This window comes from Schistocerca piceifrons, chromosome 3 (assembly GCF_021461385.2).
Source record: "Schistocerca piceifrons isolate TAMUIC-IGC-003096 chromosome 3, iqSchPice1.1, whole genome shotgun sequence".
Classification (NCBI taxonomy): domain Eukaryota; kingdom Metazoa; phylum Arthropoda; class Insecta; order Orthoptera; family Acrididae; genus Schistocerca; species Schistocerca piceifrons.
The window spans coordinates 117,711,181-117,738,564 of NC_060140.1; positions in this window are offsets into that span (position 1 = coordinate 117,711,181).

Consider the following 27,384-nt stretch of genomic DNA (forward strand, 5'->3'; position numbering starts at 1 on the left):
AGAGGGCGCTGGGCAAGTATGTTGCCTCTCCCCTTTATTGTTCAACTTATCCCTCGAAGAGATTATCGCGAAGGGCTTAGAAAAAGAGGAGTATGGGAACAGAATAGAACGTGCAGTGAAGAGTCAAAGAAATTGGTACATCTGCCTAATATCACGTAGGGCCTCCGCGATCATGCAGAAGTGGCGGAACACGACGCGGCATCGGCTTGACTAATGCCTGAAGTAGTGCTGGAGAGAACTGACACCATGAATCCTGCAGGACTGTCCATAAATCCGTAAGAGACATCCCAGATGTGCTCAATAATGTTCATGTCTTGGCGGTTTGGTGGGCAGCGGAAGTGTTTAAATTCAGAAGAATGTTCCTGGAGCCACTCTGTAGCAATCCTGGACGTGTGTTGTGTCTCATTGACCTGCTGTTATTTCCCAAGTTTGTCAGTATACACAATGGACATGAAGGGATGCAGGTGATCAGACAGGATGCTTACGTACGTTTCACCTCTCAGAGTCGTGTCTAGACGTATTAGTGGTCCACATCACATCGACTGCATGCGCCCCACACCATTACAGAGCCTCCACCAGCTTGAACAGTCCCCTGCTGCCACGCAGGGTCCATGGATCATGAGGTTGTCTTCATACCCGTACACGTCCATCCGCTCGATACAATTTGAAACAAGACTCGTCCGACCAGGCAATATGTTTCCAGTCATCAACAGTCCTATGTCGCTAGAGACGGGCCCAGGCGACGGGCGTAAAGATTTACGTCGTGTAGTCATCAAGGGTACACTAGTGGACCTTTGGCTACGAAAGCCCATATCGATGATGTTTCGTTGTATGGTTCGCTTGTTGACACTTGTTTATGGCTCAGCACCGAAATCTACAGGAATTCGCAAAAGGGATGCGCTTCTATGACGTCGGACGGTTCTCTTCAGTCGTCGTTTGTCCCATTCTTGAAGCATCTTTTTTCGGCCGCAGCAACCTTTGATATTTGATGTTTTACCGGATTCCTGATACTCACGGTACACTGGTGAAATGGTCATACGGGAAAATCCCTACCATCGCTACCTCGGAGAAGCCGTGTCCCATCGCTCGTGCGATGAAGTTTCATGCCTGCGGCGTTTGGTGGTCAGCGGAAGTGCTGAAACTCGGAAAAGTGTTCCCGGAGCCACTCTGTAACATTTCTGGCCGTGTGGGATGTCGCATTGCCCTGCTAGAATTGCTTAAGTCCGTCGGAATGCACAGTGGATATGAATGGATGCAGGTGGTCAGACAAGATTCTTACTTGCGTGTCACCTGTCAGAGTCGTATCTGGACGTATCAGGGGTCCCTTATCACTTCAACTGCACACGCCCCACACCATTACAGAGCATCCACCAACTTGAAGAGCCCCATGCTGAAATGCAGGGCCCACGTACTCATAAAGTTGTCCCCATACCCATACATGTCCATCCGCTCGACACAACTTGGAACAAGAGTCGTCCGACCAGACAACACATTTCCAGTCATCAACAGTCCAATGTCGGTGTCTATGGGCTCAGGTGAGGCGTAAAGCTTTGTGTCGTGCAGTCCTCAAGCGTACACGAGTGGGCCTTCGTTCCAAAAACTCATATCGATGATGGTTCGTTGAATGGTTCGCACACTGACACTTGTCGATGGCCCAGCATTGATATCTGCAGCAATTTGCGGAAGGGTTGCACTTGTGTCGTGTCGAACGATTCTCTTCTGTTGTCGTTGGCCCCTTTCTTACAGGATCTTCTTACTGCCGCACCGATGTCAGAGATTTGATGTATTACCGGATTCCTGATATTCACGATAGAGTCATGAAAACCCCACTTCATTGCTACCCCGATGCTGTGTCCCATTGCTGGTGCACCGACTATAACATCATGTTGAAACTCACTGAAATCTTGATAAGCTGCCATTGTAGCTGCAGTAACCGATCTAACAACTGCGCCAGACACTTGTCGTCCTATATAGGCGTTGCCGATCGTAGCGCCGTTGCTTGCTGTTTACATATCCCTGTATTTGATTGCGCATGGCTATCCCAGTTTCTTTAACGCTTCACTATATAAGATGTGATGGTCACGTGGTATTAGTGGTAGTAACTGAACGAACTGTAAATAATATGCTAAAACACATGAATGAAGCCTGAATGGGATATGGGGTGAGAATCAATACAGCAAGAACAAAGAGTATGGTGTTTGACAGTGGAAGGGGACTTACAAATATTAAGATTGTGAAGTTACACTACTGCCCATTAAAATTGCTACACCAAGCAGAAATGCATATAATAAACTGGTATTCATTGGACAAATATATTATACTAGAACTGACATATGATTACATTATCACGCAATTTGAGTGCATAGATCCTGAGAAATCACTACCCAGAACAACCACCTCTGGCCGTAATAACAGCCTTGATACGCCTCGGCATTGCGTCAAACAGAGCTTGGATGGCGTTTACAGGTACAGCTGCCCATGCAGCTACAACACAATACCACAGTTCATCATGAGTAGTGACTGGCGTATTGTGACGAGCCAGTTCCTCGGCCACCATTGACCAGACGTTTTCAGTTGATGAGAGATCTTGAGTATGAGCTGGCCATGGCAATAGTCGAACATTTTCTGTATCCAGAAAGGCCCGTACAGGACCTGCGAAATGCGGTCGTGCACCATCCTGCTGAAATGTAGGGTTCCGCTGGGATCGAATGAAGGGTAGAGTCACGGGTCGTAACACATCTTAAATGTAACTTCCACTGTTCAAAGTGCCGTCAATGCGAACAAGAGGTGACCGAGACGTGTAACCAATGGCACCCCATACCATCACGCCGGGTCATACGTCAGTATGGCGATGACGAATACACGCTTCCAATATGCGTTCACCGCGATGTCGCCAAACACGGATGCGACCATCATGATGCTGTAAACATAACCTGGATATATGCAAAAAAATGACGTTTTGCCATTCGTGCACCCAGGTTCGTCGTTGAGTACACCATCACAGGCGCTCCTGTATGTGATGCAGCGTCAAAGGTAACCGCAGCCGTGGTCCCCGAGCTGATAGTCCATGCTGCTGCAAACGTCGTCGAACTGTTCGTTCAGATGGTTGTTGTCTTGCAAACGTCCCCATCTGTTGACTCAGAGATCGAGACGTGGTTGCACGATCCGCTACAGTCATGCGGATAAGATACCTGTCATCTCGACTGCTAGCGATACGAGGCCATTGGGCTCCCGCACGGTGTTCCGTATTACCCTCCTGAACCCACCGATTGGATATTCTGCTAACAGTCATTGGATCTCGACCAACGCGAGCAGCAATGTCGCGACACGATAAACCGGAATAGGCAACAATCTGACCTTTATCAAAGTCGGAAACGTGATGGTGCGCAAATATCCTCCTTAAATGAGGCATCACAACAACGTTTCACCAGGCAACGCCGGTCAACTGCTGTATGTGTATGAGAAATCGGTTGGAAACTTTTGTAATGTCAGCACGTTGTAGGTGTCGCTACCGGCGCCACCCTTGTGTGAATGCTCGGAAAAGCTATTCATTTGCCTATCACAGCATCTTCTTCGTGTTGATTAAATTTCGCGTCTGTAGCACGTCATCTTCGTGGTGTAGCGATTTTAATGGCCAGTAGTGTATTATTACCCAAGTAACTGATATAATGAAGAGGGCATTGGATAGGAAGAGGTGAGTATTATGTGGCAAACTAGAAAAAGGTCTGATTGAAAGGCTTGACAAGTATTTTGTTTAGAGTTTAGTGCTCTTTTTCGAGCAGATCCGTGGACACTGAGATGAGAGGATGCATCATTTGACATGTCCACGTGGAGCAGTGTTCCTTGAGTGTTGAACACAATCTATGTGCAGCACTATGTAGACAGTTTCCATAATCTGCAACGTGAAAACGCCCAGTGAGGCTGTCGAAAGGCATCATATTGTTGCACGATAACGTCCGCCCTTACACTGCCAATCGGGCAAAGGCTATACTTCAACGATTTGTTTATGAAATACTACGATATTCTACGTACAATCCGTATGTTTCACAGAGCGGGTTAAAATCTTTGGGACCCGAGGAAAGACGTGTATGGACGTCAGTTTTTGTGAGACGAGGCAGTGCAAGAGTGGGTGTGGTTGTGGATTAGCCAGCGGCCGACCGCGTTCTGTGCAATAGGAATAGATCATCTCGTTTCCCACCACGTGTGGTGTACACTTTTGAATATAACCGTTCTATGGCCTCTTTGTGGTGAGTATTCCGTTTTCATTTGAACGCCCCTCATAAGATACATCGTAGGGCCAAAATGTTTCGTATGTTCCTACACTTCTCTGGAAATATCCTTCCATCCTTTTGTATACAGGGTGGTCTAGTGATAGTGGCCGGGCCAAATACCTCACGAAATAAGTATCAAACGAAAAAACTACAAAGAACGAAACTCGTCTAGCTTGAAGGGGGAAACCAGATGGCGCTATGGTTGGCCCGCTAGATGGCGCTGCCGTAGGTCAAACGGATATCAGATGCGTTATTTTAAAATAGGAACCCCCATTTTTTATTACATATTCGTGTAGTACGTAAAGAAATATGAATGTTTCAGTTGGACCACTTTTTTCGCTTTGTGATAGATGGCGCTGTAATAGTCTCAAACTTATAAGTACGTGGTATCATGTAACATTCCGCCAGTGCGGACGGTATTTGCTTCGTGATACATTACCCGTGTTAAGATGGACCTTTTACCAATTGCGGAAAAGGTCGATATCATGTTGATGTGTGGCTATTGTGATCAAAATGCCCATAGGGAGTGTGCTATGTATGCTGCTCGGTATCCTGGACGACATCATCCAAGTGTCCAGACCGTTCGTCGGATAATTACGTCATTTGAGCAAACAGGAAGTGTTCATTTACATGTGAAACGTCAGCCACGACCTGCAACAAATGGTGATGCCCAAGTAGGTGTTTTAGCTGCTAACACGGCTAATCCGCACATCAGTAGCAGACAAATTGCGCGAGAATCGGGAATCTCAAAAACATCGATGTTGAGAATGCTACATCTACATCGATTCCACCCGTACCATATTTCTATGTGTGAGGTATTGCATGGCGACGACTTTGAATGTCCTCTACAGTTCTGCCACTGGGCATAAGAGAAATTACGGGACGATGACAGATTTTTTGCACTCGTTATGTTTAGCGACGAAACGTCATTTACCAACAGCGGTAACGTAAACCGGCATAATGTGCCCTATTGGGCAACGGAAAATCCACGATGGCTGCGACAAGTGGAACATCAGCGACCCTGGCGGGTTAATGTATGGTGCGGCATTATGGGAGGAAGGATAATTGGCCCCCATTTTATCGATGGCAGTCTAAATGGTGCAGTGTATGCTGATTTCCTACATAATGTTCTACCGATGTTAGAGCAAGACGTTACACTGCATGACAGAATGGCGATGTACTTCCAACATGATGGATGTCCGGCACATAGCTCGCGTGCGGTTGAAGCGGTACTGAATATCATATTTCGTGACAGATGGATTGGTCTTCGAAGCACCATACCGTGGCCCGCACGTTCACCGGATCTGACGTCCCCGGATTTCTTTCTGTGGAAAAAGTTGGAAGATATTTGGTATCGTGATCCACCGACAACGCCTGACAACATGCGTTAGCGCATTGTCAATGCATGTGCGAAAATTACGGAAGGCGAACTACTCGCTGTTGAGAGGAATGTCGTTACACGTATTGCAAATGCATTGAGGTTGACGGACATCATTTTGAGCATTTATTGCATTAATGTGGTATTTACAGGTAATCACGCTGTAACAGCATACGTCCTCAGAAATGATAAGTTCACAAAGGTACATGTATCACATTGGAACAACCTAAATAAATTGTTCAAACGTACGTACGTTCTGTATTTTAATTTAAAAAATCTACCTGTTACCAGCTGTTCGTCTAAAGATGTGAGCCATATGTTCTGTTATAGCGCCATCTATCACAAAGCGATAAAAGTGGTCCAACTAAAACATTCATATTTCTTTACGTACTACACGAATATATAGGTCTAATAAAAATGGGGGTTCCTATTTAAAAAAAACGCAGTTGATATTCGTTTGACATATGGAAGCGCCATCTAGCGGGCCAACCATAGCGCCATCTGGTTTCCCCCTTCAAGCTAGATGAGTTTCGTTCTTTGTAGTATTTTCGTTTGATGCTTATTTCGTGAGATATTTGGCCCGGTCACTATCTATAACCTGTGTTAGTATTTACAGCCATAACAAATTAAACTGATCGTTCGGTAATACTATCACTTGTCAGCCGCTGCTTAGTGTGTACTGGGATCATAACTTTTTTCATGAAATCTAAGGGTAATTCGTTTATCTCATATATCGCGCAGACCAGATGGAAAAGTTTTTTCATGGTTAGTTCTCCCACAGATCTCAATATGTTTGAGGTGAATGTCATCTACTCAAGGTAAGTTGATTCGATTTGCGTTGAGGTTTACCTATGCAGGCATTTAATGGAGGTCTCAGTAGTAGATAGCTAAATCTACAACATCGGTATACAGGGTGTTACAAAAAGGTACGGCCAAACTTTCAGGAAACATTCCTCACACACAAAGAAAGAAAATATGTTATGTGGACATGTGTCCGGAAACGCTTACTTTCCATCTTAGAGCTCATTTCTCTTCAAATCACGTTAATCATGGAGTGGAAACACACAGCAACAGAACGAACCAGCGTGACTTCAAGCCGTTTGTTACAGGAAATGCTCAAAATTTCCTCCGTTAGCGAGGATACATACATCCGCCCTCCGTCGCATGGAATCCCTGATGCGCTGATGCAGCCCTGGAGAATGGCGTATTGTATCACAACCGTCCACGATACGAGCACGAAGAGTCTCTACATTTGGTACCGGGGTTGCGTAGACAAGAGCTTTCAAATGCCCCCATAAATGAAAGTCAAGAGGGTTGAGGTCAGGAGAGCGTGGAGCCCATGGTCCACCTCTACCAATCCATCGGTCACCGAATCTGTTGTTGAGAAGCGTACGAACACTTCGATTGAAACGTGCAGGAGCTCCATCGCCCATGAACCACATAATGTGTCGTACTTGTAAAGGCACATGCTCCAGCAGCACAGGTAGAGTATCCCGTATGAAATCATGATAACGTGCTCCATTGAGTGTAGGTGGACGAAACTAAAATGAGCTCTAACATGGAAATTAAGCGTTTCCGGACACATGTCCACATAACATCTTTTCTTTATTTGTGTGTGAGGAATGTTTCCTGAAAGTTTGGCCGTACCTTTTTAACACCCTTTATACACTTATTTTACAAGGAGTGCGAGGTCACAAGTTCAATTTTTATAAATTCTCATCTGAAAGTGTTGTGTTAAGCGTTATGACATGAATATTTTTGCTGCTAATGACTGACCCTGTGCATCAGGAGGGTGATAGAAAATGAGAGTCCGAGAGGTGCAAAGATCAGCTTTCTATGGGATTTATCTATTACACTTCACAAAATAGACACTGTCGAAAAATGGTAAAAACAAACCATTAGTTTACACCATGAACACCGAATGCACAATGGCGCGCCACAATGATCACAAAAGTTCGGACCATCAAGATCGAAGACGAACTTTTTGGATGTTGCAAACCATGCAGGACATTCAGCAAGGTATCCAGCTGTTACAGAATTCATACAGAATCATGTTGGTGCAACAGGATGATGAGAACTGATGGAATGTGATGGCATGCAACCGAGTGCAAAACAGTCTGTCATGGAGCGTCCTTTAAGGCGAAGCTGCAGATAGCGCGATAATATGATTTTTAGGCACGGAAAAAACAACCGTCAACAGGCTGAATTTTTCCAGTGATTCCAGGTGATACGAACTGCAATGTCACACATTTTCAGGAGCGTCAGTTTGCTGTAAAGGACGCTGATTTTTATGTTCAGACCAGGAATCTAGCAAAAGAAAGTTATTTTGACCATGTACTGGCCAAAAGAAGTGCTTATAACATAGATGTAGTTTTCTTACGCCAATTTTCCCTCCCTTATTTGCTGTGCCGTAAATATTCGGTAATATGATTTTTAGGCACGGAAAAAACAGCCGTCCACAGGCTGAATTTTTCGAGTGATTCCAGGTAATATGAACTTCAATGTCACACATTTTTCAGGAGCGATAGTTTGCTGTAAAGGACTAAGATTTTTATGCGCAGACCAGGAATCTAGCAAGAGCAAGCTATTTTGACCACGTACTGGCTAAAAGAAGCGTTCATCCCCGTAGATGTAGTTTTCTTACGCCCATTTTCCCGCTCTTACTTGCTGTACCGTAAATATTCCATACTGCCCTTGCGAGATCACGCCCACTTGAGTTGAGAGCACCTCGCATCACAATAAATAACTTTTCATCCAATTTACATCCAGATTAACTGTCCCCAAAACTTTAACTGAATACGTTATGGCATTGATGTTAGTTGATCTTGATGCAAATCTCTTCGTACCTATAATTTGCAGGGTTCCTTTCATATGTATTTCCTCTTCAAATTCTGGTTGGTACTAGTTGGAAAAAAAATTCCTTTCAGAACGACGGGATAAGTTTGTTTATATCTACAAATTTTCAGGCTGCTTCCGCAGTTTTCTGTGCACTGTCAAGTTGACGTGTTGTTTGAAATGGTGTTACCTTATGTCTTCCAATCCTGTAGCACTGTTTGATGTTGTCCACCATGCATTGCTTCCGCTGAAATCATTGTAATCTATGTCACGTGCAGTTTGATGTGCATAACTAGTAAGTCACATCCTGTAGCAGGTCGAATCCTGTAAATTGTATTGGGCATCCTCGAAATGTGCGAACACTACTAGTTTCTGTAGCAAGTGCACCTTGTCCTCTATGGCATATCTGTAGTTTTTCTTATGCACTTCGCAGTCATACTGCTGCGAACTTATTCGAAATCTGATCATATTTTTATTTTTTTTTACTATGCTGTGGATGATCTTCGATGAACTTAATTATGTTTAGTACCCGCTCCTTGCACAATGGTTGTCCTTCACTACGTTTCACTGGAGACGGGATTTGTGGTCCCTGTCCGACTATAGGGATGATGAACTACGCGGCTTGACACCTGTTTGAGTATCACTTTCAGGTTAAGCACGTATCGACATCATTGTACTCCTCAATTACATTGTCTGCACAGTCGAGCGTATACGACACGACACATTCAACTGACTCATTCTGCAGAAGCGCTAATGTTTCATCGGCAACATCTTTCTCGCTCTACGAGATTCCTTGGGTTCCTTTCGGACGAAATATCAATTTCGGCAACTGTTGTTAATGCAATGTTTGCTTCTCTTAACGTTGCCATTGCTCTGCTTTGTATCAACGACATTGATGTGACATCTTCAACTTTTGTAGTCCTGTCTTCCTCAGCTGCATGTAATATTACGGTATATTGATAATTTTTACTTATGGATCGTCTGACAGCAACTGAATAAAACACAGTTTTAGTGCCATACGCGTTTCGCCTTTATTTTCTGCAAGGCATTATCAGTGGCAGGTTGCGTGGACTATTTCTTACATATTACGCTCCTGTTGCATTTTTGCTGTTCTTCTTCTTCTTCTTATGAATGAATTGATGAGACAAGCGTTCAGTTCATAGTGCTGTGGAATGTGGGGAAAAACACCGCAAATTGACATTCATAAGAAGAAGAACAACAGCAAAAATGCAACAGGAGCGTAATATGCAAGAAATTGTCCACGCAACCTGCCACTAATAATGCCTTGCAGAAAGTAATGGCGAAACGCGTATGACACTAAAATTGTGTTTTATTCAGTTGCTGTCAGACGGTCCATAAGTAAAAATTATTAATATACCGTAACACTGATGTGAGTTACTCGTCGACAAACAATTCGGCGATGCTCCGTACACTCGTGCTGAGTTCACCATTCGATACCTCCTGTCCCGCCCCCTGTTGCCATAGCAGCCAACATTGTGGTTGCATGGAAGACAATATGTGGGACGTCGAAAGTCGTAAATATCATCCGCCCTTTGCGACCTCGCACCCAGGGGGTCACTTCTTAGTTGATGTCGTTTCGTCCAGGGTTGTAGCTCTATGGCTTCATTCGGTGTTCATGGTGCAACTTAATGGTTTGTTTTGAACATGCTGCTGTTTAAATAACAAAGAGAAACATTAAGAAATATTACGACGGTGAGTCAAATGAAAACCTTAAATTTCTAATAACAAATCGAAATTTCGCGCCGTTATCCTGTAAATTGGTAAGCGTGCTACGAACAGCGTGCCGAGTGGCCTGTAGGTGGCAGCATAGTGCAGATGCACACATACCGTCGCAGTATCAGTATAAAGGATTAGTCATGGGTCAGCACACTACATCGTGCATGATGTGCTCCAGTTTCACAAAGTGTCTGCAAGATGGGTGCCACGGCAGCTGACTCCTGAAATGAGATGACGGCGTGCTGATGCTTGTGAAGAACTTCTTCGGCGCTCTGAACGAGAAGGTGATGGCTTCCTTGCAAGAATCATTCTGATGAAGAGGTACGCCACGCGGTGCGTGAGTGGTTGCGGGGACTACCGAAAGAATTCTTTTCTAAAGGAATTTGTGCACTTTGTAAGCACTGGAGGACTTTGGTTGAGCATGGGCGAGATTATGCTGAAAAGCGATACAGCTTTGTACCACTTCTGCACAATAAATAATATTTAAAAAAGTATTTAAGGTTTTCATTTGACTCACCCTCGTATTTATTATCAACGTGTTACATCCCCAAACACATCTATCTGAATTTCTCCAATATGGCTGCCACCAGTACTGTTGCCACACCTTTCTCTACTCACAACAGAAATACAGTATCATCTGAAGTGAGACACAGCTGTAGCCGTCACACCAACCTGTCACACCACCCACTCGTCTGATGCTTTACAAACTCTCTTACTCTCTTTCCGTCTTCAGTAGACGTAGACTCTCTGAGTGTAAAACGTAAGACTTCATGACCAGAAATACTAAAATATTGCGGTTGGTCGAATAAATTTCCTGTTGAATCCTGACGTTTCGTCCCCGTCTGTGGAGGATATCGTCAACGGAGGTTGTAGCTTTTCCGGCTCGCTATTGCTTAAAGTAAAATCACGATTCTGTGAGCTCCCACGCAGAGACGTAACGTCGCACGTTTTGAAAACACGTTTCTCCGGAACCCAAACTGATATTATTCGAGTTCGGCTTCTGGCAGTTTTACCATTCTTCTGAAAGCAGTTCCTGACAGTATTTTTCAGCCACGATAATTCGGTAACGTTCACATCTGTCTGCATGAGCCTTATTTAGCATAAGAATTGTTACATTCTTCCTGAAATCTGAATATGTATCACTTTTCGCATATCTCCTGCATACAAGGAGGAACTGTTTTGTCATGACTGACTCGCGCAAGGATCCCAATAATTCTGTAAGAATATCGCCTTCCTTCACGCAATATCATGCCTTCCATCTCACCTTCATCTACTTCCTCTTCTCTTTCTTCTTCTTCTTGCGTTAAAGCCTTGTGAGGAATACATTCCAATTTCAATCCTGAATCCTTTGTTGCTCTTTGCTTTCCTTCCAATATTCTTTCATTGTTTCACTGCATATTCATTCCCTCTCTGAGACCACTTTCTTCCAGTTTTATTTCCCCTCCTATCTTGAATCCTTTCGGTTAGGTTTTCCCTAAAAATCCGTCTTTTCAGTACATTTCATTCCGTAATTTTATTACTTTCGAAGCTTTCCGTGTCCTCTTGAGTCGAGGTGGTTGTCAACTTCTGTTCCCTAAGATATATGAAGATCTGTTTGATGTGCCTATTGTCATCCATCCTGTAAATACGAGGTGTGCCAGAAAAGTAATAACCTGGCACCGCTGTGTTATTCTGCTCCTGTACACTGGTGTGTTTATCCTTCCAGAGGCTCAGTCCGAGTTTCAGCTCCGTACAGCCATCACGTGATTTCTGACAGCGCCGTGAGTGAAGTTGTGTTTTTGTTGTGTGGTACAAAAATGGAACAGCGGAATGTACAGCAACGTCAAGCCCTCAAGTTTTGTGTTAAACTTAAAGAATTCGCGTGTGTCACCTTTGAGAAATTCAAACTAGACTGTGGGGAACATTCCTGATCAAGAGCACAAGTTTTTCGCTGGCAAAAATCATTTTTGGAAACCCGAGAACATGTTGAAGATGAACCTTAATCAGGGGACCTGCAGCTTCAAAAAACGACGAAAATGTTGGGAGTGTGTGTGCTCTTGTGAGATTGTTCCTCCAGGACCAAATGTTAATCAAGTGTTTCACAAAGATGTCCTTGAAAGGCTCGGGAAAAATGGTAAATCGAATGAGAGCGGAAATTGCTGACAATTGGATGGTGCATCATAACAACACACCACACAGCCACTTCCCTCACGTAAGTATTGACCTAAAACGGCATTTCTGTTGTTCCACAGTCCTCCTATTCACATGATCTGAGTTCTTGTGACTGTTTTCTTTCCCTGACATTGACAAATGACTTAAAAGGACGTCGTTTTGGGACTGTGGATTACTTTCAAAAGAATGTGAGTGACATATTAAAGCCCCTGTTAATTGAAACATATCAGCGCAGCTACCAAGACTGGGATCAACGACTCCGCCAGTGTGTAGCTGCCGATGGGAAGTGCTTTGAAGGGGGACAATATTGTTGTTTGAAAAAAAAAATACTTTCATAGATAAAAGTTAGTCTTTTGTAGATAAAATTAGTCTCATTACTTTCCTCATACATCTCATATGCTATCAAATGATAGTCCCCTGTTTCTTGTTGTTTTTGATATATGTTGTGTGTTCTGATAAACTTTTTCGTTATTTCCTCATTTCCAAACTGCTGCATTTTTCTGAGGATCTAATATGTTATATACACTTTTTTCTCATTTTTAATTTATCTAATTTATAGTTTAAAAGTCAGCATTCATTAGCATACAGTTATTCTGGTTTCACTACTGAGCTGTAGCGCTTTACTTTAAGGTTTTAGGTATTAATTTTTTGTCGTGGTTATACTTATTTGTACCAACCACCCCCCTACCTGAGTGGTCAGCATGTCTGACTGACAGTAATGGTACATTGTATGTGTAACTTGTTGAAATTTGACATTTGCTGTTTTCTACTCCATAATGCACTTTGAACTTTTCTGAAAATTTGGTATATAATACGTTAAAATCAGATAACTGTGAGACCTTTAAATAATAGTTTGAATTTTGACATGTGACTATCAAATTTCGCAGCTACGCATGTACTGCCACAGTTGAGCAGTCGTATCTTGGTTCAAAATGGTTCAAATGGCTCTGAGCACTATGGGACTCAACATCTGAGGTCATAAGTCCCCTAGAACTTAGAACTACTTAAACCTAACCAACCTAAGGACATCACACATACCCATGCCCGAGGCAGGATTCGAACCTGCGACCGTATCAGTCCCGCGGTTCCGGACTGCAGCGCCAGAACCGCACGGCCACCGCGGCCGGCAGTCGTATCTTGGGAACGACACACTCTAGAAGGCTGTGAATTGCTTTGTTTTAGAGAAAATGAAAAGAGCTGTGGCTGTGTGGAGCACTTTCTTTCATATAATATCAATCGATGAAAAGCCATGTCATGCTTTGTGTCCACCTCCACCAAACACTTGGTCTAAATATAGGCAAGCTGAATTTTCTGGCACCCTGCATGAATTTACATATAAACATTCTCTTCCTTTGGCAGTAATGGAGGCAATCAAACCTATTTACAGAGATCTGGAAAATGTTGAGCCACAAAAGACCCAGATTGTGAAAGAGTCCTGCGCTAAAGTTGTGTGGTGCCGTGCGCCTAAAAATGTATTTGTTGGTCTTATGACTCTAAAGTTAACAGTGTCTGATGCTGTAATAACTTTTAATGGGAACTATGAAAGACTCTAGGTTCTGTAGAAGAACACATCTAAAGGACTGCGGGAACTGTATGACCTTTGTGTACTTGAAACAGAGTTAGCTGCTCAGCAAATGACAAAAGATGTAAGAAAGAAAAGGAGGAGGCAAGCACTGGGCTGTTATGACACTGAAGAAGACACAGACTAAGGGCCCGGCAGAAGTATAAGTCTGTATAAACATTTGAAATAAAAAAATGTTTTAAACTTCAATATCTCTGAACTACATTTTTTGCAATAAATGACCTGTTTTCTTAAAAATACTAATGGTAGAGACATGAAATTTTCACACCTTGCCAAGTGTGCGATTCAACACATATGGAGCTAGAATAATGAAAATATCCTGAGATTTTTTGTTTTTATGTTCTTTTATTTACAAAATTCTGTCAAAAAGTTGAGTGTTTGAAAAAAGAGATAACATGCCCAACAATATAATTTTAGTACTAAATCTAGTTCAGTGTATCTAGAAATATGCATTCAATAATTATGGAAAATTGTCAGTTGGTGTCTTAAAAAGTTTCCAAGATAATGGATCACAAAGTTCGATAATTTAACATTGGTGGCATAGGACATACAATGTTCCCTTAAATGAAAAGACTTGCAACTGGACGGCTGAACTTCCCCAGGTCCAGACTCCTGGCTATCGATGCCGTTCGAACATTTCATTTCATTTGTTATACTTTTTCCATCTTGCGTATTCTTGCCTCTAAAACAGATTTTTCTTTGCCGTTTTCTTACTAAGTCTCCCACAAATATTTGAATTGCTTTATCTCTTGCTATTCACCCAATGTATGTTATTAAATATTTCGGACAACTTTTATATTTTTCATACATTTTAACCTATAATGTTGGCTGTCTCCTCCAGAAGATCGACTTGCACTGCTGTGTCTGACAGGATTTCAGAGAGTAACGCGATTTCATCCTCAGATGCTAGGCAATTTATTGCATCATCTTTGTTCATTCTCCCTAGCAAGAGTGAAGATTTTTTTTCCGTTTTTTCACTCCACCGTTTTCTCCATGAAAAGACCTGGATATAAGCCGTCGCTTTGCGTGACACCTATATTTATTTTGGTGAGTCAACATTCTAAGACATAAATTTTACTTTTGAGACTGTGTCTGTCATAGTTTCCTCGATTAGGTTTAGCAGCCTAGTTTCAACTTCAGATCTGCAGATTACCTTATCTAAAGTTTCCCTATTAACTGAGTGTGGTGTCACCGCCAGACACCACACTTGCTAGGTGGTAGCCTTTAAATCGGCCGCGGTCCGGTAGTATATGTCGTACCCGCGTGTCGCCACTATCAGTGATTGCAGACCGAGCGCCGCCACACGGAAGGTCTAGAGAGACTTCCTAGCACTCGCCCCAGTTGTACAGCCGACTTTGCTAGCGATGGTTCACTGACAAATTACGCTCTCATTTGCCGTGACGATAGTTAGCATAGCCTTCAGCAACGTCATTTGCTACGACCTAGCAAGGCGCCATTATCATTTGCTATTTATCTTGTGAAGCATGTACCGTCAGACCGATGTTTACCAATTATGGATTAAAGTTAAGTATTCCAGAAGCTACGTACTTTTTTTACTAGACTCAACTCCTTTAACTGTTCCAGACCTCACGCCAGCCTGCGTGAGCTTAAACGCGTGCCTTTCGGCTACCTCCTAGTGGCTTGGCTGTCTTGCCAAGTCACAACACTGAGTCAAAAACTTTTCAAAATCTATAACTATTACGACTATACTTTTGGACTATATCAGTCTGTGACGCATTAACAGATTTTAGATTGAAATTGTCTTCTGAGTGGCAGCTTCCCTTTATAAAAAGACACGATATTCACCTAACTGCCAATCAAGCGTAGACTATTTTCTGTTAAGGGGGACGGAAGGCAATTTTTATCTCTATTCTGCCAATGCTATTCTACCCTTTGAATAGGTACACTTTCCAAACGAACTATAAGTGATAAGAAACTGAAATTTTTACTGCATATATATAACATATATGCCTCAAATACAAATAAAATGAACATAATACCTCTTATGGTTTTGAATAAAAAAATTATTCTTTCACTAGTAAAAATTAACTTTTTTTGTACATTAATTATTATAAAACAGTTTCTGATTGTTCGGAGGTTCTCAATTTATTTGTAATAACTTATTACCATCTGCAGTACAAATTGACCAAATTTCATGTTTCTAACCCCATAAGTTTATCAAATAATGGTACCTGAAAGTAAAAAAAACGTATTTTTGAGAAAAATCGATTTTAAATTTAATATTGCAATTCTAGTGTAGTTATTGATGAGAATTACTTACCACTAATATTTTCCTGCACCATACTGAGCATCATCTGAATCATACTGGTCTTCTTTTCTTCTCTTCGTCCCTCTTCTTTTCTGTCTGGCATATTTTGTGCATTTTAAATTAGCAATATCTAGTTTGCGGATCCTCTCTTTATCTATTTGTAGCAAGGATTTTGCAGTATTTCCACTAAATCGTATGCCCAAAAATTCCAGAACATCCAGTTCTCTAATTACACCATCACCGAAGCATAAAATAGCATCATAAACACCAAATTTGGGGGTTGTAAGCTGAACAAATACAGTTTTCGGTAACCGGTTCCAAATGACAGAACTCACACATTCATTTAAATTTTGGGGGTTCTCATGAAGACATTTCTTCAACAAGATATCTTTACAAAGGTCTCTAAATATGAGTTTAATTTCATCCATTACTGATGCAGGTGAATAATGTTTGTGGTCATATCTCGCACTTCTCCTGTACTTGCACCAAATGTCAGGATCATTTGGGCAAAGACCGTGCACTAGATTTTCATTTGTGGAAAGCTTGTGGAAAAAGATAGCTCATACAGCTTTTTTCATGTTTTATAAGTTCCCTACATTTCTTCTTATGGACACGCCATAATAATTCCGTAATCTATCTATTCCAACATTTGTGAGGCGACCTTTACCACCTATCTTCTAACCATCTTCCAACACTAATTTTGACTTTTTTATCAATAATCTTCTCAACCTGGACCCCATTCTCTTCTGGACTCGCCAAATGCACTCTAATGTAGAAATTGTGATATTAGGGCCATAGGGTTATTCTGCACATGCCCGGTCGTAAGCCTTGCTATCACCGTCTCCAGATTGCACAGAGCGTCAGGCAAAGTATCATATCTCACGAAATAATTGTCGTATCTATCTACAATGAAAACTGTTTCAAGCAGGAAAGATCAGGCATTTCAAATATGATAAAATGTAAAAATCGAATTTTTGAAGCCCACTTGCCTTCCGTCTTCCCGTATATTGCTGTAAATTCCTCATAAGTAATTGGTGAAATATACATACCTCTGTAGTTGCTAACATCTTGCTTATTATGTTTCTTATCCAATGGGTGTATTATTGTATTAGAGCCACTTCCCATTATTATGAGACATTTTCTGTTTTACAAATTGTTATTTGTAGACCTTCAATGACTTTTGATACAAATCATTTTAAAACTTCAGCTGTTATGGAGTATTTCCCACTAGCTTTGTTATTTTTTAAAGTATTTATGACTTCCTTAAGTTTTGCAACACTGTGTAATGAAGTAGCTACTAGTTTTATGCAAATCTCTGGCAACTGTCAATCATGGCTTGTCTCTGACAACTCAAACGGAATTGGAAGTGCTTTGCCAGTATTTTATAGTTCTGCGTATTGCTAAAGGCAATTTTATCATCTGCATCTCTGAAGCGGATGCTGAGGAATTGCAACCTCTTTGGATTAATCTTGAAGGTCTGGTAGAATTTCCAGAGTTGTCCGCCTGCTTAGGTGGGTGGTTACGTGCTTGCCTCCCATGTAGGGGGCCAGGTTCGATTCCCGGCCCGATTGGAGATTTTCTCCGCTCGTGGACTGGGTGTTGTGTTGTCATCATCATCTTTTCATCCTCATCACCGGCGCTAAAGTTGCCCAATGTGGCGTCGACTGAAATAAGACTCGGCGGCCGAACTTCCCCGAATGGAGCATCCCGACCAGCAATGCCACACTTTCATTACCGGGGTTATATTTTATGACATTATTCTATATTTCTACTAGCCGTGAATTTTAAAATCTTGTTTTAACACTTCTCATTATTCTAGTTGTTTGTTACCTTTGTAATTTAAATAGCTCGTAGTATTCATTATTTTCAGAGCATTTCCATTTCTTTCCATTCTTTCCATTTGGGCTTCCTCGCATATGTCACACTATAATACTTCCTTGTTATCTTTAACCGATGCAAATGTACTCACTGCACTGTTGACCTGTCAGGACGATTCTCCCCACTTACTGCGCTGAGTGACCTCAATTTCTTCCTGAAAGTTTTATGTAGTTTCTTGTGCAATGTTATGTCTGTGTCGTATTTTATTAATTTTATTGGCCTTCTTTGAATGTAGCTTAATTTTAGAGACATAGTGGTAAGCATCAAATTCCCCCTTCTAATTACTCTAATATATGATATAATTTCCTTAATAGTTTTTTTTAGAAATAGCTGCAGTGTCGAATTTCAGTTTACCTAACATCTTATTTGTAGAAATCCATGTTTTAACTTTTCTTGGGAGCTTCTTAAAGAAAACTGACATAATTTCAGGTGAAAGGACTTACCGTTTCTAGTAGCCCTAGGCATTGGTCTTTACAAGGTGCAAGCATCTCTTTTAAAAGGAGGCACGGGGTTTGGTGCCAGCATGGTAGAATTCTTTGCTATTTCTGTAATACTGTCATCAACTTTTTATGCCTCTTGCACCTTTCAGCCTTCCTTTCTCTGCTTAGCACGGGCTTCTCATCGGAATTAATAATATTTATTCTGCTGCTTCTCTTTTTCCCGAATGTCTTTTTAATTTTCCATAAGCTGCATCCGTCATTTCCGTAGTCGTGTATGACCCTACAGCCTTGCATTTATTGTCTAACCAATGCGGCTTTGCCAGTTTGCACTTCCTTTCAAATCATTTTCTAAACGTATGTATTCTCGTTTGCCCACTTCATCTCCTGCATTCTAATATTTTCCCCTTTCGTCAGTTCAAGTTTTCACTTCATGCATTTTCCAAGGATTTCTTTTGGGTCTTGTGTTTTGCTCATTTGATCTTCCGTTGCCTTCACTGTTTCACTTTTCCCCTGTACAGGCACTTTACGGTTTTCTTGCACCTATCAGCTTTCCTTTCTTCGCTTAGCAGGGGTTTGCCACCTCAGCTCTTAATATTTATACAGCTGTTTCTCTTTTCTCCAAACGTTGCGTTACTTACCCCTGATGGTCCTATTGTAACTTTGAACAATCTCAGGTTCTCTCAACCTACCTAGGCTCCATCTCTTTAATTTCATACGTTTCTAATTATTTCTTTAGTTTTAATATGCCATTCATAATAAATAAATTATGTTCAGAGCAACATCAGTTATGCCGTTTAAAATCTGGTTTTGAAACATCTGTCTTACCATGACGTAGTCCATTTGATATTTTCTAGTGTGTCCAGGTCTCTGCCATCCATTCAGACTTCTTACATGATTATGTACTCGGTGCAGGATTCTTCCATGCGCCTTCCTCTTTCATTCCACTCGTACAGTTCATGTTGTACTACTAATGTTCCTACTCGTCCTTTTTCTACAACCAAATTCCATTTCCCCTCACAATCAAATTCTTGTCTCCATTAAGTATTTGAATAATTTCTTTCATCTCATCATCTCACCATACATTGTGTCAATCGCTTCACCATTTGAGAGGTTGGCTTTGTGTCTCTCTTGGCTAACAAAATGCGTTCACTATGGTGTTCATAGTATCTTACCCGCATTCCTGTTTTCTTATTCATTATTAGGCCTATTACTCAGTGATCTCGATTTCATTTTGTGCTGATAATCTCATACTGACGTCAGCCAAAAGTCCTGTTCTTCCTGGCACCACACTTCACTACATCGAAGTTCAATCTATTCATTTCCTTCCAGAACGAGATTTTCACTCTGCAGCGGAGTGTGCGCTGATATGAAACTTCCTGGCAGATTAAAACTGTGTGCCCGACCGAGACTCGAACTCGGGACCACTTGCCCGCGAAAGGCAAAGGTCCCGAGTTCGAGTCTCGGTCGGGCACACAGTTTTAATCTGCCAGGAAGTTTCATATTCATTTCCTTTTTTAAATTGTTTTCGTTATGCGACTGAGGGATATAATATTCCACGTTCCTGCCTGCAGAACTCTTTCTTTTCTGCTGAGGAAAACATCCTCTTCAGTAGTACCCATCCAGAGATCCTGAACAGTAAAATTACTACTGGTTCACCAAAAGTTATTGATCTCAATCAGTACACAAAATGTAAAGTGGAAATAGGTGCCAAGGAGTAACTGGTGAAATTACACACAATTTTCAGTAACACGCTTTATTCAATTTACGATTTTTTTAAAAAAAACCAACAATCATTTAACAAATAAGTCACAATTTACGGTAGCAAAGGACTTAAATTATGGAATTATTAAAAAAATTTCACGCCAGTAAAAGGCAAGTAGAGACAAGCAATTTAACGTATACAACGCGACGCTGTATAATATTTCAAGCTCAGCTAAATTACAGGTGAATTTCACTCCATTCATTAAATGGCACAGAAAGTAACTTGTCTGCAACATATAAGGACAATCCTGTTTACAAAAGTTTTCAAAATAGAAAAACCAAACCGCATTATTCATACACACGGGGGGACATTCACAGTTATTAACATTAACATTTTAAAATATATAAAAAAACAAAATCTACAAATTTCTGCCAGTTAACTTACGGCAAACACACACACTCGCGAGTTAGGACTTACGAACTTTTACAACATTCTCCTTTCAAGGCAACAATTTCTACCCATAATGAAACGGCAAACTTTTGCATGGCTAGAAAACACACTGATAACCAACTACCTGTATAAAGTACATAAGCACGTTGAGTAAAAGCCTTAAAAGGTATTAAATTTGAAAAAAACACACAACAGCTTTTGCTGACTAGAAACAATATAAGAAATCCACTATGGCGTACATTAACCTTGCTTGATCATAGCCAAATATACATAAACACAAATTTACGTAAGTTACAGCTTCCAGATGAGCAGGAATTCGTTATGCAAATGACTAGTTCTTACCATGAGGCAAAAGGAATTTTTCTTCTTTCTTAGAGTACCTTTAACATGTGAGTCTAGTAACGTTAGTTATGGCAGGCGAGAGAATGGATCAGGTCTTAGTGCCTTGCATTTTAAACAGTACAGCCATTGGTGCCTTAGACTTTCACAGACATGGCAGAGGCTAACAGTCGAATAAACCCGTAGGTAAGCTGGGAGGGGAAAGAAGCAATCCGAACCACAGATTTACTCTGACTCCCCCCCTTTCATCGTAAAAGGGGACAAACGGACCACCCTTTCTAATATTACCACCTCCCCGCGAGTGGGCAGACGAGAATGAATGGCGGGAAACCCCCCCAAAAAATACGGTGCAAGTTTCTTCATCTCCCAGTACCTACCGCAGCCTACATTCTTCTGAATCTGCTTAGTGTATTCATCTCTTGGTCTCCCTCTACGAATTTTGCCCTCCACGCTGCCCTCCAATACTAAATTGGTGATCCCTTGATGTCTCAGAACATGTCCTACCAACCGATCCCTTCTTCTGGTCAAGTTGTGCCACAAACTTCTCTTCTCCCCAATCCTATTCAATACTTCCTCATTAGTTATGTGATCTACCCATCTAATCTTCAGCATTCTTCTGTAGCACCACATTTCGAAAGCTTCTATTCTCTTCTTGTCCAAACTATTTATCGTCCATGTTTCACTTCCATACATGGCTACACTCCATACAAATACTTTCAGAAATGGCTTCCTGACACTTAAATCTATACTCGATGTTAACAAATTTCTCTTCTTCAGAAACGCTTTCCTTGACATTGCCAGTCTACATCCATTTCATATCCTCTCTACTTGGACCATCATCAGTTATTTTGCTCCCCAAATAGCAAAATTCCTTTACTACTTCAAGTGTCTCATTTCCTAATCTAATTCCCTCAGCATCACCTGACTTAATTCGACTACATTCCATTATCCTCGTTTTGCTTTTGTTGATGTTCATCTTATATCCTCATTTCAAGACACTGTCCATTCCGTTCAACTGCTCTTCCAAGTCCTTTGCTGTCTCTGACAGAATTACAATGTCATCGGCGAACCTTAAAGTTTTTATCTCTTCTCCATGGATTTTAATACCTACTCCGAATTTTTCTTTTGTTTCCTTTACTGCTTGCTCAATATACAGATTGAACAACATCGGGGAGAGGCTACAACCCTGTCTTACTCCCTTCCCAACCACTGCTTCCCTTTCATGTCCCTCGAGTCTTATACCTGCCATCCGGTTTCTGTACAAATTGTAAATAGCCTTTCGCTCCCTGTATTTTACCCCTGCCACTTTTAGAATTTGAAAGAGAGTATTCCAGTCAACATTGTCAAAAGCTTTCTCTAAGTCTACAAATGCTATAAACGTAGGTTTGCCTTTCCTTAATCTTTCTTCTAAGATAAGTCGTAGGGTCAGTATTGCCTCACGTGTTCCAGTGTTTCTACGGAATCCAAACTGATCTTCCCCGAGGTTGGCTTCTACTAGTTTTTCCATTCGTCTGTAAAGAGTTCGTGTTAATATTATGCAGCCGTGATTTATTAAACTGATAGTTCGGTAATTTTCACATCTGTCAACACCTGCTTTCTTTGGGATTGGAATTATTATATTCTTCTTGAAGTCTGAGGGTATTTCGCCTGTTTCATACATCTTGCTCACCAGATGGTAGAGTTTTGTCAGGACTGACTCTCCCAGAGCCGTCAATAGTTCCAATGGAATGTTGTCTACTCCGGGGGCCTTGTTTCGACTCAGGTCTTTCAGTGCTCTGTCAAACTCTTCACGCAGTATCGTATCTCCCATTGCATCTTCATCTACATCCTCTTCCATTTCCATAATATTGTCCTCAAGTACATCGCCCTTGTATAGACCCTCTATATACTCCTTCCACCTTTCTGCTTTCCCTTCTTTGCTTAGAACTGGGTTTTCATCTGAGCTCTTGATATTCATTCAAGTCGTTCTCTTATCTCCAAATCTCTCTTTAATTTTCCTGTAGGCAGTATCTATCGTACCCCTAGTGAGATAAGCCTCTACATCCTTACATTTGTTTTGTCCTCTAGCCATCCCTGCTTAACCATTTTGCACTTCCTGTCGATCTCATTTTTGAGACGTTTGTATTCCTTTTTGCCTGCTTCATTTACTGCATTTTTATATTTTCTCCTTTCATCAATTAAATTCAATATTTCTTCTGTTACCCAAGGATTTCTACTAGCCCTCGTCTTTTTACCTACTTTATCCTCTGCTGCCTTCACTACTTCATCCCTCAAAGCTACCCATTCTTCTTCTACTGTATTTCTTTCCCCCATTCCTGTCAATTGTTCCCTTATGCTCTCCCTGAAACTCTGTACAACCTCTGGTTCTTCAGTTTATCCAGGTCCCATCCCCTTAAATTCCCACCTTTTTGCAGTTTCTTCAGTTTTAATCTACAGGTCATAACCAATAGTGGTCAGAGTCCACATCTGCCCCTGGAAATGTCTTACAATTTAAAACCTGGTTCCTAAAGCTCTGTCTTACCATTATATAATCTATCTGGTACCTTTTAGTATCTCCAGGGTTCTTCCATGTATACAACCTTATTTCATGATTCTTAAACCAAGTGTTAGCTATGATTAAGTTGTGCTCTGTGGAAAATTCTACCAGGCAGCTTCCTCTTCCATTTCTTAGCTCCAATCCATATTCATCTACTACGTTTCCTTCTCTCCCTTTTCCTACACTCGAATTCCAGTCACCCATGACTATAAAATTTTCGTCTCCCTTCACTATCTGATTAATTTCTTTTATTTCATCATACATTTCTTCAATTACTTCGTCATCTGCAGAACTAGTTGGCATATAAACTTGTACTACTGTAGTAGGTGTGGGCTTCGTGTCTATCTTGGCCACAATAATGTGTTCACTATGCTGTTTGTAGTAGCTTACCCGCATTCCTATTTTCCTATTCATTGTTAAACCTACTCCTGCTTTACCCCTATTTGATTTTGTGTTTATAACCCTGTAGTCACCTGACCAGAAGTCTTGTTCCTCCTGCCACCGAACTTCACTAATTACCACTATATCTAACTTTAGCCTATCCATTTCCCCTTTTAAATTTTCTAACCTTCCTGCCCGATTAAGGGATCTGACATTCCACGCTCCGATCCGTAGAACGCCAGTTTTCTTTCTCCTGATAACGACATCCTCTTGAGTAGTCCCCGCCCGGAGATCCGAATGGGGGACTAGTTTGCCTCCGGAATATTTTACCCAAGAGGACGCCATCATCATTTAATCATACAGTAAAGCTGCATGCCCTCGGGAAAAATTACGGCTGTAGTTTCCCCTTGCTTTCAGCCGTTCGCAGTACCAGAACAGCAAGGCTGTTTTGGTTAGTATTGCAAGACCAGATCAGTCAGTCATCCAGACTGTTTCCTCTGCAACTACTGAAAAGGCTGCTGCCCCTCTTCAGGAACCACACGTTTGTCTGGCCACCCCTCCGTTGTGGTTGCACCTACGGTACGGCTATCTGTATCGCTGAGGCACGCAAGCCTCCCCACCAACGGCAACGGGGGGGGGGGGGGGGGGAATCATAAAATCTGTTAACAATCAATACTCAACTTCTGGTGCGTTACGACTCCGAAGACTGAACCAACGCAGCACCTCCAAATGCTCTGACGAGCCGCCCGCTGCCAACCGTTTCAACGCACGCAGGAAGGCGCGCCAATTTTCAGAACCTCCTCGCCGGTCGACAGCATACGGCCGAACTGCAGATTAGGCCTCTCGCGGACTCACGCTCAGGAAGATTCCTTTCGCGACGAGCCGTTAACGCCCCATACCACATAGCCGCTGCTCACGTGGCTTACGCTGGTGCCGCGGTCTGCCTGCTGTCCCTCTAGCACCGGCAAAGAGGTCGCTTCCTGATGCCCCGACTACCAACTCTCCACGGGAGCCCATACAGCCACCTCTTAAACCCACGCGAACAGCCCACTTTTCCCCTTTCCCGCTAGAGGGAGACACTGAAGCCTTCAATTGCGACAAAGACGCCACCGCCAGAAAACGGAGGGTGACTGCTTCACACTACGCGCTGCGGCGCGCTTTTCAAAGCTAATTTTACTATGGCTCAGATCCAAATAGGTGACTATTTTACCCCAGAAATATTTCACTACGGAGGGTGTGATCATCATTTAACCATACATTAGCACTGCATGTTCATGGGAAATGTAACATTTTACCTTGGTTTGAGTGGTTCTCGTACCAACACAGCAAGGTCATGTTGGCCAACATCCTTGCCACGTTGGTAACACAGATTCCCGTTCAATCACAGCAGCATTGGGCCTGGCTAGACTTAGTTGGACGACCGTTCACAGAAAATCAGATTAAGAACAAGTCACCAAAATGGCGTCCATTTGAAAGTCTTGTACAAGGTCGTGGTGCCACACGACGCTGTCCACCCCCATAGCTGAGAGGTTAGCACCGCAAAATGCCATGTGAGGAGCCCAGGTCCCATTCCCAGCCAGGGCGGAGATTTTCTCCGCTCAGGGACTGGGTGTTGTGTTGTCTTCATCATTTCATCCTCATCGACACAAAAGTCGTCGAAGTGGTGTCAACTAAGAAGACTTGCAACGGGTGACAAGTTTATCTGACAGGAGGTCCTGGCCACAAGCAAATTTCATTCAAGGTTGGTTGACGTTACAAGGCCAGACCACTGAGTCATCCAGACCGCTGCCCCTGCAACTACTGAAAAGGCTGCTGCTCCTCGTTAGAAACCATATGTTTGTCTGGCCTCTCCAGAGGTACCATTCCGATATGGTTGTACCTAAGGAAGCCCCATTTGTATCGTGGAGGCATGCAAGCTACACCATACTGGCATGGTATATGGTTCATGGTGAAGAGCTGTGCAACTCCCTCACAAACTAAAAAAAAGTGTGGAGGTAAACTTGTCTTGCTATAGAATCTGCATGTCTGAACTGCACAGAACGTGGTCATCTGAAGTAGTATGAACGATCTGTAGCAATGCTATCTGTTCAGGGCCGCTATGTATCAGGATGGGTAAGAGAAACTCTGGGAGAGGACTGATTTTACGCTCGGTTGCGCAGTGAAACAGAGGTAGCGTTATGTAAGTCTGCAGGCTTTCGTGGCAATTGTCACTAAAGTTAAAATCTTCTGGGCTGTTAGGCCACATCACGTTTCTTTTAAAATGATCGACATTTCAACCCCTCTGCTGGGATCTTTCTCAGGATGTAGAACAGCAGTAGTGGACACCAGAAGATCCTGAGGAACATCCCAGCAGAGGGGTCGAAACGTCGATCATTTTAGAAGAAACATGACGCAGCCTAAGAACCCAGAAGATTTTAACTTCAGAGGTAGCATTAACAGGTGTTTTAAGTCCAGCAACAATGTACAGTCGAACTGCCGACCTCTAGGCAGCCCAGCATACGTGAAAGCACTGTGCGGCTGTCCTCTAAGGTGCCCAGCGTGTGTGCAAGCACAGCCAGTTGCGAAATACGCTGATGCCGACGAACCCCATAACCCCAATTGCCCTGGGTCGTGGGTGGCAGCTAATGTAGCGCCGTGTGGCCCGCAAACTACAGTACTAGGCATGATCACTCAGGGTCTCCGTAGTTTGGGTAGCAGTGCACCCATACGCTTATGTGTGGTTGCCATGCCATGCACGTGGGTGCGATAGTCGACACTAGATCTTCTATGCCGCACAGTAATACCCGTGGTCATCCACCATGGGTCGACCAGGACAGTGGCCGATGAGGTTTTGGTGGCTCGGATGATACGAAGGCACGTCTCCCTCAGCTGGATTATAGACACCTTGTAGCCCGACGGTCGAAGTCCCTCAGAGGGTGAAGGCTGGCCGCACACTTGTTTCGCGCATTCCTGCAGCTATTATATGACAGTGTGGCATGACTCGGGCCAGAGCTCGTGGAGCTGACTGGCAGGCAGCTAGCCAGCAGATTGACATCACTAAAGAGTTGGTGGCGGTTTCTCTGAAACGCAGCAGACCATCATTCTGTAAACGGATCGTGCTGACAGGCATGGAACTCCACTGCCCGTCGCCGGATTCAAATGTGGATTCTCTGCTGGGCGCGAGGAAGAGGATGGTGGAGGTGTGTCCATGAATGGTTCCTGATAACAGAATAACAACATTTATTGAACAACAGAAATTAAGAAATTCAGCCTTCAGTCGGAAGGTAAAATTTTGTTAGTGTACCTAGGTTTTGATGCCAATAATGGTATTTTTCTTCAGAACCTATAAACGGACCCATACGGACATGTGTTAAACATTGAAATAAATCATCAATTTAGTGATTTCATAATAAAGAAAAACGTGGTACTTATAAAAATAAAATTATTTTGAGGGCC